The sequence below is a fragment of the Phaseolus vulgaris genome, chromosome 10 (genome assembly GCF_000499845.2).
Source record: "Phaseolus vulgaris cultivar G19833 chromosome 10, P. vulgaris v2.0, whole genome shotgun sequence".
NCBI classification, from domain to species: Eukaryota; Viridiplantae; Streptophyta; class Magnoliopsida; order Fabales; family Fabaceae; genus Phaseolus; species Phaseolus vulgaris.
The window spans coordinates 34,525,205-34,538,205 of NC_023750.2; the positions used below are offsets into that span (position 1 = coordinate 34,525,205).

Below are 13,001 nucleotides of genomic sequence, written 5' to 3' on the forward strand. Positions count from 1 at the left end.
TACTTGGAGTTGAGGACAACGTTCACAAATGGAGAGGCCTCGCGTACCGAAAGCATCCGGTACTTGGTCATAAACGCCAATTCCGCCTACAACATCTTGTTGGGCAGACCGACGTTGAATAGGCTGAACGCAGTAACCTCCACGCGCCATATGAAGATGAAGCTGCCGGATCTCAGCGGCAAGGTGATTGTCATTAAGTCGGATTAGGAGGAAGCACGAAAATGTTATGAGAATAGCCTGAAAACGAAGAGAGGCGTGTTTATGGTGTTCGAGCGTCCGTCAAGAGCAGACGCAATGATGGAGATAGAACCCGTGATTGAGGCGACGCCCACGGAGTCAACGCCTGGCCAAGCCATACTCGTTGGGGCGACGCCCGAGGCAGACACGCATATGGAGGAGGGGCCTAACGACACATTGCCCGTAGAAGAGTCGACGCCTGGAAAGCACTACCGGGCGACGCCCATTAAGGAAAATAGCAGGGATCAGCCGGCGGCTAACGTGGTGGAGAAAGAGATTGGCGGCAAAACATTTAAGTTGGGGAGTTTGTTGAGCCAAGAAGAGCAAGATGAGGTGGCAGGGGTGATTTCACGCCATTTAGATGCTTTCGCATGGTCCACCTCGGATATGCCCGACATCGACCCTAACTTCCTATGCCATCACCTTAGCATGGACGCCACGGTCCGCCCCGTGCGACAAAGAAGGAGAAAGTTTAATGAAGAGAGGCAACTTGTGGTAAGGGAAGAGACGCAGAAGCTGCTGAGTGCTGGTCACATCAGGGAGATTCAATACCCTGAGTGGCTGGCCAATGTCGTCCTGGTGAAGAAGGCGAATGGGAAGTGGAGGATGTGCGTGGACTTCACCGACTTGAATAAAGCGTGCCCGAAGGACTCGTACCCACTGCCCAGCATCGACGCGCTTGTGGACAGTGCCTCTGGTTGCAAGATACTTAGCTTTTTGGATGCATTCTCGGGATATAACCAGATCAAAATGCACCCGAGGGACGAGAGTAAAACTGCGTTCATGACGGAGACTAGCAGTTACTATTACAAGGTGATGCCTTTTGGGCTTATGGACAAGGTCCTAGCGCCCATGTTAGGGAGGAATGTGTACGCCTACGTGGATGATATGGTAGTGGCGTCGAAGGATAGGATGCGGCACGTGGCGGACCTAGAGGAGTTGTTTGTCACCATATCTATAGGATGCGGCACGTGGCGGACCTAGAGGAGTTGTTTGTCACCATATCTAAGTACCGCCTCAAGCTAAACCCCGAGAAGTGTGTCTTCGGGGTGGAGGCCGGTAAGTTCCTAGGTTTCATGCTCACGGAGAGGGGAATAGAGGCGAACCCCGATAAATGCGCAGCAATCATCGCCATGCGAAGCCCGACATTAGTGAAGGAAGTGCAGCAACTGACGGGGCGAATGGCGGCACTATCAAGGTTTGTCTCTGCCGGAGGAGAGAAGGGGCACCCATATTTTCAATGCCTTAAAAGAAATAGTCGCTTTGCATGGACTGACGAATGCGAAGCGGCTTTCATCAAGTTGAAAGAGTATTTGGCGACGCCACCGGTCCTTTGCAAACCAGTAGCAGGCGTGCCCCTCCGGCTATATTTCGCGGTAACAGAGCGAGCAATCAGTTCTGTGCTGGTCCAGGAGCAGGACCAAATTCAAAAGCCCATATATTTCGTCAGCAAGGCTTTACAGGGCCCGGAGACGAGATACCAGGCGCTGGAGAAGGCAGCTTTGGTCGTGGTATTTTCGGCCAGGAGGCTCCGCCATTACTTCCACAGCTTTACAGTGGTGGTGATGACGAACCTCCCTATACAAAAGGTATTGCAGAAACCTGACGTAGCGGGAAGGATGGTGCGCTGGGCGGTGGAGTTGTCAGAGTTTGACATCCAGTATGAGCCCAGAGGATCCATCAAAGGGCAGGTATACGCAAATTTTGTGGTAGAACTCTCGCCCGGAGGTGAACAAGAAGTGGAGGCGGGTTCGCAGTGGTTGCTCTCAGTTGATGGCTCTTCCAACCAGCAAGGAAGTGGTGCGGGGATAGTTTTGGAGGGACCCAATGGTGTGCTGATTGAGCAAGCTCTGCGCTTCGCCTTTAAGGTAAGTAATAATCAGGCTGAATACGAAGCTCTGATTGCAGGAATGCTCCTGGCTAAGGAGATGGGCACGCAGAACCTCTTGGTGAAAAGCGATTCTCAGTTGATTACGGGACAAGTGTCGGGTGAGTTCCAAGCAAAAGACCCACAAATGGCGGCGTATTTGAGGTACGTCCAACTGCTGAAGGGAGCGTTTAGCGCTCTTGAGCTAATACATGTCCCACGAGAACAAAATGCCAGAGCTGACCTGCTGCCTGAGCTGGCCAGCTCAGGCAAGGGGGGCAAACAGAGGACAGTAATCCAAAAGAAGCTCAAAGCTCCGAGAAAATTCGTGGAGGACAACAGGGTGAATGTCCTCCATATTAGTACAGCGAGAGGGAGGCCAAGGAGTCATCGTTCTTTGACTCAAGATACGGTGAAGACGCCCCATATTAGCACATACCCGGACACGCCCGAAGGAGGAAGGCACGCGCAGATATGTACTTTGGCCGAAGGAGACACTTGGATGACGCCATACAGACGGTATTTGGCGGATGGGGTTCTCCCAGCGGAACCAGAAGAGGGCAAGAAGGTTAAGAGGAATGCTGCAAGATATACACCCTGGTGGATGGAGTATTGTTCAGGCACGGGTTCACCCACCCTATCCTAACGTGCGTAAGCGGCGACGAGTGCACCAGAATAATGGCGGAGCTCCACGAAGGCATTTGTGGGAGTCACGTAGGGGGAAGGTCCTTAGCCTCTAAGGTGGTACGCGCAGGTTTCTACTGGCCAACAGTAAAAGAGGATTGCGTGCGGCACGCCCAGCGTTGCAAGCAGTGTCAGAAACACGCTGATTGGCACAAGGCGCCGCCAGAAGAGCTGCGATCCATATACAGCCCGTGGCCTTTCCATACGTGGGGGATTCACATCCTAGGTCCATTCCCATTGGCGATAAGGCAGATGAAGTATTTGATTGTTGCCATTGAATACTTCACCAAGTGGATAGAGGCGGAGCCCGTGGCCCAGATTACTGCGCACAAGGTGCAACACTTTGTTTGGAAGAACATTGTGTGTCGCTTTGGCGTACCTAGGCGGCTAGTATCCGACAATGGAACCCAGTTCGCCAGCCAGCAGTTGAGAAACCTGTGCGCAGAGGTAGGCATCAAGCAAGTGTTCAGATCAATCGAACACCCCCAGACTAACGGGCAGGTAGAGTCAGCGAATAGAGTTTTGCTGAGAGGACTAAAGAGAAGGCTAGAAAAGGCTAAAGGAGCGTGGGCGGAGGAAGTGCCAAGGATCGTATGGGCATACCACACCACGCCCCAATCTTCCACCATGGAGACGCCTTTCAGCTTAGTATATGGGTCGGATGCGATGATCCCGGTTGAGATTCACGAAAGCTCGCCACGTTTCCAAAATTTCGTGGCTGAGGAATCCAACGAAGAAAGGCGGGTGAATCTGGACCTACTGGACGAAGCCAGGGAGGAAGCAAGAATAAAGGCCGAAGCAGTAAAGAGAAGAGTAGAGCGACAATATAGCTCTAAGGTGAAGCCTCGGCAGTTTCAGATCGACAACTTAGTTATGAGGAAGGCTCACCCATATGAGCTAGAAAATAAGTTGTCTCCCAAGTGGACCGGACCCTTCAGAATTACCGAAGCTAAGGGGAACGGTTCGTACAACTTAGAGACTTAGGAGGGGGGTCCCATTCCGCGCAGTTGGAATGCGGCCAATTTGAAGTTTTATTTTAGTTGAACTATGTAAGTAACCAGCCATGTAACAATTTTATTGTAGGGGACACTCTTTTTCCCTCTCGGGGGTTTTTTAACGAGGTCACCCAAATAAAAAGAAAGAGAAGTTCAAGAAAAACTTTGCCTCAGTATTTTATCTTCTTTCTACTCGAAGTGCAAGACCAAGGGGTAAAAAGATAAAAGACAAAGACTCGAAGTAGGCGATAGGCGTTGCCGAACATATGCGTCGCCAAGAGTACGAGTCGCCAGGAAGGGGGCGTCGCCAAGCATACGCGTCGCCAAGAGTACGCGTTCCCAGGAAAGGGGCGTTGCCAGATGCAGGCGTCGCCAAGAAACATAACGAAGGAAACGCGCACAGTATGTTAAAAGAAGCGAGCGTGCAAAAATGAAGCGGCGTTACAGAAAGCAAAAACATGACATCAGAGAGTTAAGATTACAAATAGAGTTCGAGATAAAGGTGAATGAAACAAATGAGGCGAACAGGTACATGCCCTAGGCTCACACGAAAGATGCAAACAGACCACTTCTCAGTGGCCTCCGGAGTCTGGATGGGAGGAGGACGAAGCTCCGTTCTCAGCCCCCAGTGCCTGGGTAAGCTGTGACCTCCGTTGCCGGTTTATCTTCGAACCTGCACCGAAGAAAACAAACATGGTAAGGATACCACAAGACAAGACATGCAAAGATCTAGCAAAGAGGAAGAGCGGGAGGTTCTAAGGGAATCTCTCATACATATGTACTTCTCCAAAGCTTCGGCGTTGTACTCCAAGCTAATCAAAGCGGCAGCGTCAAAGCCTCCCGCCTCAGCCAGGATCCGGCATGCAACCTGGTTGTTCAAGGGTAGCCTTTTGAAGGGTTTGGACTTTAGGGCCCTTGTCTCCCTCACCCAGTACAGTGGAAAACCATCCAGGGCGGAAGGCACGAGATCGGAGCAACAGACTTTGAAAAATCTACCCTTCCACCCTGTGAAGGAGTTTTGGAAGGGAGTCAGGAGAACCCTGCCGGGAACGTTGCTGAGGGTCACCCAGAGGTTGTTCCTTTGCCTCTTCACCTCGAAGAAGTGAAGAAAGATGTCAACCGAGGGTGCACACCCCAGAAAGCCAAAGAGTATATCAAAGGCTTTGACGAAAGCCCACCTATTAGGGTACAACTGGGCTGGTGCAGCGTTAATCTCGGTCAGTAGTTCCCGCTCAAACCTGGAGAAGGGCAGGCGCGCACCGATGCTTTTGAATACCACCTGGTAGAAGTAGAAGAAGGGGACCCCGTCGTTGGCCCATTCGTCTCCGCACACCGGCTCCCCTAAAGTGCAAGGGAGCACGGCTATATCGTCGTCATGCCTCTTCGCGAAGGCACGATGATCATAGGAGTACGAATCCCCTTTGTGTTCCCTTATGGCCCTGGTAGAAAGTAAGCATGAGCACTCGTCAAGGAGCTTGCGCGAGGCCCATGCATACAGGTCCTTGGGGTTAACCCTAGGGGGAGGAACACGGGAAGACATGTTGGAACAGTATCTGGGAAGGAGTTGGAAGGTCGAAGGAGAATGACGCGCTAGAAATGCGGGGGTAAAACGTTGACTAGAATGAACGCCGGAAGAAATTTTTGCGAGAAGAGAAGTGGTACAAGGAGGCTACGAAAGCACAGAGATGATAAGGGTAGGCGTAAGATTCCGAAGATCTAAATATTACAGTTCAAGCGCCAAGTGACGCAAATGGGAACACCGTGCGATTGGGTCACGTGTCAGAGGATGGGAGGATAATCCTGGCGTCACTGGTTAACATTCAGAAAAACGTCGCGTCGGCAGAATGCCCAAGGGTACGATGCACCGTCGAGAACGGGAGCAGCTTGTCAGAAGCTCAAAAGATGTCAGGAGCAAGTCAAGTGAGGGAACGTCCCATCAGCCATACAGGAAAAGCCACGTGGCTGGCGAGGGCGAGACCTTGAGCTCTCCGCTACCCCCAGGTGTCGACCAGAGTCAAAGTCAATGCCAAGGTCAAGTCAACGGGTCGATCGCGTCAAGCATCGCAAAGACACTTAAGGCGTCGCCAGTAGAAGACGCCGAAGGCGCCGCCAGCATAAGACGTTGAAGTCGTCGCCAATATAAGACACTGAAGGCGTCACCAGCATGATACGCTGAATGCGTCGCCAGCATAAGGCATCAGTGGCGTCGCCTCCCTGATACCCACAGGAAGGAAAGACTGTGGAGGGAGACGAGTTCACTAGAAGCAACGGCATCGCCTCCCCGATACCCACAGGTAGGAAAGACTGTGGAGGGAGACGAGATCGCCAGAAGCCAAGTGAGCTGCAGAAGGATTGCTCCCCGATACCCATGGGAAGGAAAGACCATGGAGGGAGCGACCCCATGGGGGGCTTCGAGCCTTCCCGGTGCCTGACGTTTCTAGACACCCTGAGGACGATATGGCGCTGCTGTAGCAGGCCTCTCCTTAGGCGTGGGCGCCAAGCACCAAGAATTAAGGTACGGGTCGCCTTGGTGTTTAAGACACTCCATGGACGATACGACGCTGTTAGACAGGCCTCTCCATGGGCGTGGGCACTGAAACGCGATCTGGTCCCAAGTGTTTAGACTCAGAGCAGGTATCGACTTTGGCGTTTGCAGCGATGGCGAAGCGGCCAGCGCCTTCACGAGGCAGAGGCCTCATAGATACAAAGGCTGAGCAGGTTTGAGGTACACGTTAGAAGTGAGGCGCCGGATGTACAGGATCGTCCAACACAGCGAAAGAAACGGGTAAAAGTATAGGCAAAGCAATTGAAGTACACAAAAATGAAGAACGAAGGTAAAAATATCATACAAACAGAACTCGATACCTCAGAAGTGTAAAATTGTCATACAAAACCCATGGTTCCGACAAAGGTGCAAATAGTTCAAAAGATTTACAAGTTTATCAGAGATTGGCAAGAACAAATATAAAGCGCAAAAAGTAAAGGTGGCAGCTGAGAGTCGGCGGTTCAGTCATCCAATTCGAGAGGCACGACCTTTCCGTCGAAGACATGGTGGGTGGAATCGCAGTTTGAAACGTTGATTCCCGGGTTCTCACAAGACGCCTGAGTCAGAGCCTCTTGAAAGCCCTCGTTAAACGCACCCGTCATCTCCCTAGTCAGCTCTTGGACCTCCCTCTCCAGCTCGGCGATCCTAGAGTCCTTGGACGTCAACTGTTTCTCCAAGAACTCTTTCTCCACCCGGAGCTTATTGGCTTCAGCTTGGAGAAGGCCCAAGGCTTCAACCTTCACCCCCAAGGCGTTTTCTCTCTCACCTAACTTCTGTCTCCAAGCAGCGTCCAGTTCTTCGAGTTTTTTCCGCTGCATTTCGGAGGCAAGAGCCGCCTCTTGGAGGCCAATGCTTTGGACTTGGTAGGAAGTGAGCTGGGCTAGCTGATCGACATGCGCTTGTTCAAGTTCGCGCACGTACGCCTCGGCCCCCTCCCTACCCTCGTGGGCCAGTTTGAGCGAAGCTTGGGAAGCTTCCTCCCTAAGCCCCCAGGCTTGCTTCTTCTCCTTCAGCGCTCGTACCTCTTGCCTCAATTTACGGAGAGCCTCCCTCCCCTTGGTAGCGCTTCGGGCCCGGGTGCGCCACCGCCAGGAACGCCCCCATATAATAAGGCATGCCTCCCCCCTTGCGAGGGTCCTTTGAAGACATTCCTTCAGTAAAACCTTGCGTCAACTCCCGATGGACGGGGCGGGGAATCCGTGGCCCGCAGGAAGACGAAGCAGGAACTGATGCAGGAGGGGCAGAGCCCGAGGCCTCAGCCGCTTCACGAAGCGGTAGCGGTGGGGGAACCAAATCGACCTCCTCCTCCTCTTGTTCCTCTTGGACTGTTTGAGGCAGAGGTGATGTGGCACTTGGAGGATCGTCCCTGAGAGAACCCCCGCCACCGGGAGACGCGACAGTCAAGGTAGGAACGCCCGCGGCCCTCCTCTTCTTGGAAACCAAGGCGGCGCCCGAGTCTTCATTATCGGAATCTATCACCAGCACCCTTTTTCCTTTATTGTGGCATGCTGGGGTAGGAGTCGATGCCATGGCCAATGGAACCGCGACAATGGGAGGAGGAGAGACAGACAGTGGAGGAGTCGGTAGGGAAGCGACAGTTGGCACGTCGGGGGCGACGACGTCTCCGCCTCCTTTGGCGGATTTTTCCTTCTTCAAGAATTTGGCAAGTGCGAGTTGCCTCGAAGAAGTCATTACTGAACCTGCAGCAGTGAAAGTAACAGAGCAAAGACCAATTCAGATAAAGCAGAATAGGAGTACTTATAGCCAAACACATGCAGATATTCATAGGGGTTCAAGCGATGCAAGTGAGTTCATATAACCACGACATCCCATACAGTACAAACAATCAAGAACAGGTACCAAAGTAAGTGGAGAGTCCATGGGCGTTGAATTCGTTGGCAATGAGCTTGGCGGTATCAAAGACCACCCCAAGCCCAGCCAAAGCTTTGCACACGTCCCGATCAGCAGGGGCGAGTTGATCCAAAGCCAGGGCCTTGATCGTTATGGGTTTGTCCGTCCAGTACAGGGGAAAGCCTTCCAGTGCAGTAGGATCGTATTTGGTCGCACGCATTTTGAAGAACTTCCCCTTCCAGCCTTTGAATGAATTTTGGAAGAGCGTGAGGATGATGCGCCCGGCGACGCCAGAAAAACTCATCCACAGGCTTTTACCTTGTTTCTTCACCTCAAAAAAATGAAGAAAGACATCCACGGAGGAGGGGATGCCCAAATACCCGCAAAGAATTTGAAAACCCTCACGAAGGCCCAGCTGTTGGGGTGGAGCTGGGCAGGGGCGGTGTTGATTTCGGTGAGCAGCTCCCTCTCGAAGGAAGTGAAAGGGAGACGCAGGCCCACTCTTTTGAATACCATTTGGTAGAGGAAGAAGAAGGGACTTCCCCCGGTGGCCCTCGAGTCCACACAAACGGGTACCCCGGGTTTCACGCGACATACCAAGACGTGGGAGTCATGAGTTTTGTGGAATGCGTTGAAGTTGTAGAGCGCGGGGTCCCCCCTGTGGGCCTCCACGTCTTCAACGGAGTTTAATGTGGAGCATTCGTCGAGGAGATCGTCGGAGGCCCAGTCGTACTCCTCTTTATAGTGAGACCTAGGGAGCGGAGGAGGCGCAGTGGTCTTGGTTTTCGCCATTGACGCAAGAGCTGAAGAGTAAAGAGAAAAGAAAGGGTTCAGCGAAAAGGGGGTTGAAGAAGAAAAGGGGGAAAAAAGGAGAAACCCTAGGCAAACCTTACCCACGCGAGAGAAAGAGGAACGAGGGAAACAAAGAAGCACAAGAACGACACGAAAAGACAAGCAGGTAGACAGTCCCAGGAAGTTAATCCATATATCATAGTCATAGTAAAGAGAGTCAACAAGGGTAGGAAAAACAGTACCTTTAAGGGTCGAAGGGTGTGATGAGCGGAAGCACGAAAAAGCAGAGATTGCGAGAGAGAAAATTCGAAGAAGATGAACAGTGCGAGAAGGCGGAGAAAGTGGATGAAACAGTGGTTTCGAGCGCACAGTTTGGGTAACTTAAACGTTACGAGGAGCACGAGGGGCAACAGATGGTGGTCGTGCGATGATGCCACGTGTCGTAGGATTAGGCGCTCACTGGGAGCGCAAGAGACTCTTGAGGCTGACTGCGTGATGAACCACGTGGCAAGCGATTAAGCGTGGCCCTAAAAGGTGTTGCTTTCCCCGTTTCAGAGGATGTCCAATCAGCCATTAAGGGCACCCCAATGGTTCAGAGAATGTCACGTCAATAGTTCGAGGAGTGTCACGTCAGCAAAGAATGACACGTCACCAGTGTGCCACGTGGATGGCGTGGGCGAGACCTTAGTCTTTTCGCTGAAGACAAGTCATCAGCTTAAGACTGGGGGGCTTGTGTACCGTCCCGTATCCGGGCATTGACAAAGTCAAGGTCAAAGTCAACGTCTGGGTCAAAGTCAACATAAGGCGTCGCCTAGGTGAGGCGACGCCAAGTGCAAGCATCTCCGAGGCGGGGCGTCGCCGAGAGGAAGTGTCGCCAAGATAAGGCGTCGCCTAGTAGGCGTCGCCAAGGTAGGGCGTTGCCAAGGTAAAATGTCACAAGAGCAAGGCAACCACAGTGTTGCTCCCCGATTCCCATGGGTAGGAAAGACCATGGAGGGGGTGACGCCGTGGGAAAGCCTCAGAGCCCCGACAACCAGGGGTAGCGTTAAAGAGAAGAGAAAGATGGCTTCCAGGCCATAGTAATAGCGCCAGTAGAGAGAAATCTGACTCGTGAAGTGCCCATGTCGCCCCAGAGAAGCCCTTGGGATAGTTACGACTCATGAGAAGGGTCACGCCCAGGGGTAGCTAGGTGCAGGGTGCGAGAGGAAGATAGATACGCTCTCAAAGTGAGTGACTAGAGGTTTGGGGGCATGAGTTGGCACCCAAAAAGTCACCCCTTGCGCAGATGCACTCCCAGGTAGGAGGACTCACGTGAGGAACACCCCCAAGTGGGGTCACGGTGTTGTGAGGCCCTCCACGTGTAATAGCAGCCAAGTCAGAATAGAAACGTCAATTTGTCAGGTACAAGGTAATTAAAGCTATTTAATAAAGTTTACATTTCGAGCATTTAAGGTATTATAAATCCTCCAAGCGGTTTAAACGTCTTAAAGGCGTTGAACGTTTTATAATTAAAAGCGCTTTAAGACGCTTTAAATGCTAAAGTAGTTTAAATAGCGCCTTGAATGTTGGGAACGAGGTTCGAACTTTTGGCAGATTTTCCCAGAGTATTCTCTAGTTGCTTGCACAAGTCTTGAGGCTACGCACAAGGGACTAAAGAGAGGTTATTTGCCAGAGGGAGAATATATACACGATACATAGTTTCATTTCCCACCTTCAGAGTGCCATTCACGGTGCTCCGATACGGAGGTGTAGAGTTTTTGGTGTTTCTTGCTAGCTGACTTGAGCGTCGGCGTGCAATCGGCCGCTAAGGCGTCCTTTTGTCCTTCTTTGCAGGAATCCACAGGTAGCCAGAGGGAAGGTGTCCCTAGCTGACGGGCAGGGTTGCGTGCGAAGACGTCCCAAGTCAACCGGCCGGAACAATTTTATTTATGTATATATTATTTTGCCACGTTTGTCCTTGTAAATATAATTATTTTATTGGTTTAATGATTCGTAAAAAATTACAAAGACAAAAAGTCATCTTCAATGTAGTTTTTCACAAATAATATTGTTTAAAGGTAAACAATGTTTAATAGATCTCATCACTAGAGAAAATAACGTGACATTACTTCTATAAGTCATTCCTATGCTTGAGATAATTTAAAAAATAAATGATTTAATATAAACAACTTATTCATGGTTTCCTTGTGAAAGTTGACTTAAGAAAAAACAATTTTTATTAATAAAATTTTGTGCTACAGCACATGTTGTATTGAAAAACTATTGGTTAAAATATTTACAAGTGGGTACTAGGTACGCTCATGGAGAAAATATTTTAAATTCACAAGTAGATTAATTGTAGGATTCACATAAATAATTTTCAAAGTTAAAATAAAGAAAAAATCACGTATATGTTCTTAAGCAAATATACAATTTACATGCTCTAAAATTGTACCCACAATAATATAAAGGATTAAAGTTTCAAATCATGTGGAGAACCAAAAGCCAAAAGTAATAATTTAATATAATGTCTCTTTATCACTTATGATTGATCAAAAGTACTTAAAGGAATTTCATGATATAGAGGAAGAAAATTACATTACCATTTACACTAGAGAAGATTCATAATCGTCACATGCTTAAAAATAACTTGACAAGACAAACCTGTAATATAATTTTTTTTATAAAAAAAATAAATAAATAATAAAAATATTTTAAGAATATCTCAATCCTTATAAAAAAATTTCAAAACCATTCACAAAGTCTTAAGAACATCATCAAACTCTTAACTAATCTAATTTTTTAATAACAGACCTCATGTACACACTAGAGTGGTTTGACACACTAATAAAAATAAGAAAAGCATGTTAGTCTAATCTTTGCGTTCTCTGTGACCAAATTTTCAGTTGAACCATCGTAAAAATTTCACCATGATCTATAATATCGTTCCTAAAAATCTTCTTATTCCTTTATTTTCACAATTTTTTAACAATTACTATCTATTTCACTGAATCTGTGCCAACAAAATTTTATAAATACTGACTTATTCTTATTCTCAAATTCAATCATATTTTCTCATATTAAAAGAAATGGTCAATTGAAAAATTACGGTCCAGTGTATTAATTTTATTCATATTTTTAAGATCTTCATACTTCAAGAACAACACTTTGTTTGGTCTAGCTATGCTCTCCTTCCAGTAACCAACATATGACTCCACCATGGACCAAATGCCATTATCCCATTGCAATACTTTTCAAATGTTTCTTCAAAAGTTAATGCTGGTAAAGACACTAACTTCAATTTGGAAAAGAATTCCCATGCCGAAACAAAATTATCAAATGGATTTCTACATATATAAATGATCTTGCAATTGGATTTTGTGATGGATTCAGGCAATGAAAGGAATGGTAAGTGAGTACCAAGAACTCTTGGCTCACTCATGTTGGAGAGGGAAAGGATGTTGTCATGCAAATCATGAGACAAGATAAATTCAGGGAAGGGCGCAAGTTCATGAGGATTGGAAGAGAGTAATGGATGGTTGTCGAAAGAGGAAAAACGATGATGGTTTACAATCACAAAAGCTAGGGCTTTCAACCAGGTAGTACCTGATTTTGGAAAGCTGGCAACAAAAACATCGTTGTCTTTTGCATCAAAATGCTTTTGAAAGTTGTTCACTCCTTGAACATGAACTGTTGGGCACCAAAAGTCTTGAAATAGATGGAGATAGGGAGCTCCACCCAAACCACTCTCCTTGGGAAGGGTGAGGGTTAGGTCATTTTCTTCATTTGCTTGTTTGTGACTTGCCAAAGCCATTGGAGTAGCTTGAATATGAATGGTGAGTGAAGAGTAGAATTGGATGAAAACGTAGGTTAGCATGAGATAGCTTTTATAGCAGTTATTAGTGGTCCAATTTCATTAAATGAATCAAATAACTATGTGTAGACGTGTGCAACATGCATATTTTTGTTTAGAGAATATGTGTATACGTGTGCAACATGCATATTTTTGTTTAGAGAAATGCCGACAATGATAAACATGCACTGACACAGA

The 13,001-nt window shown here is 48.6% G+C and overlaps 1 pseudogene; it reads right to left on the bottom strand.

The window, feature by feature from the left end:
- Positions 1-12,030: 12,030 nt before the first annotated feature.
- On the bottom strand, positions 12,031-12,790 carry LOC137817961 (cytosolic sulfotransferase 15-like; annotated as a pseudogene).
- Between the last annotated feature and the right edge of the window lie 211 nt (positions 12,791-13,001).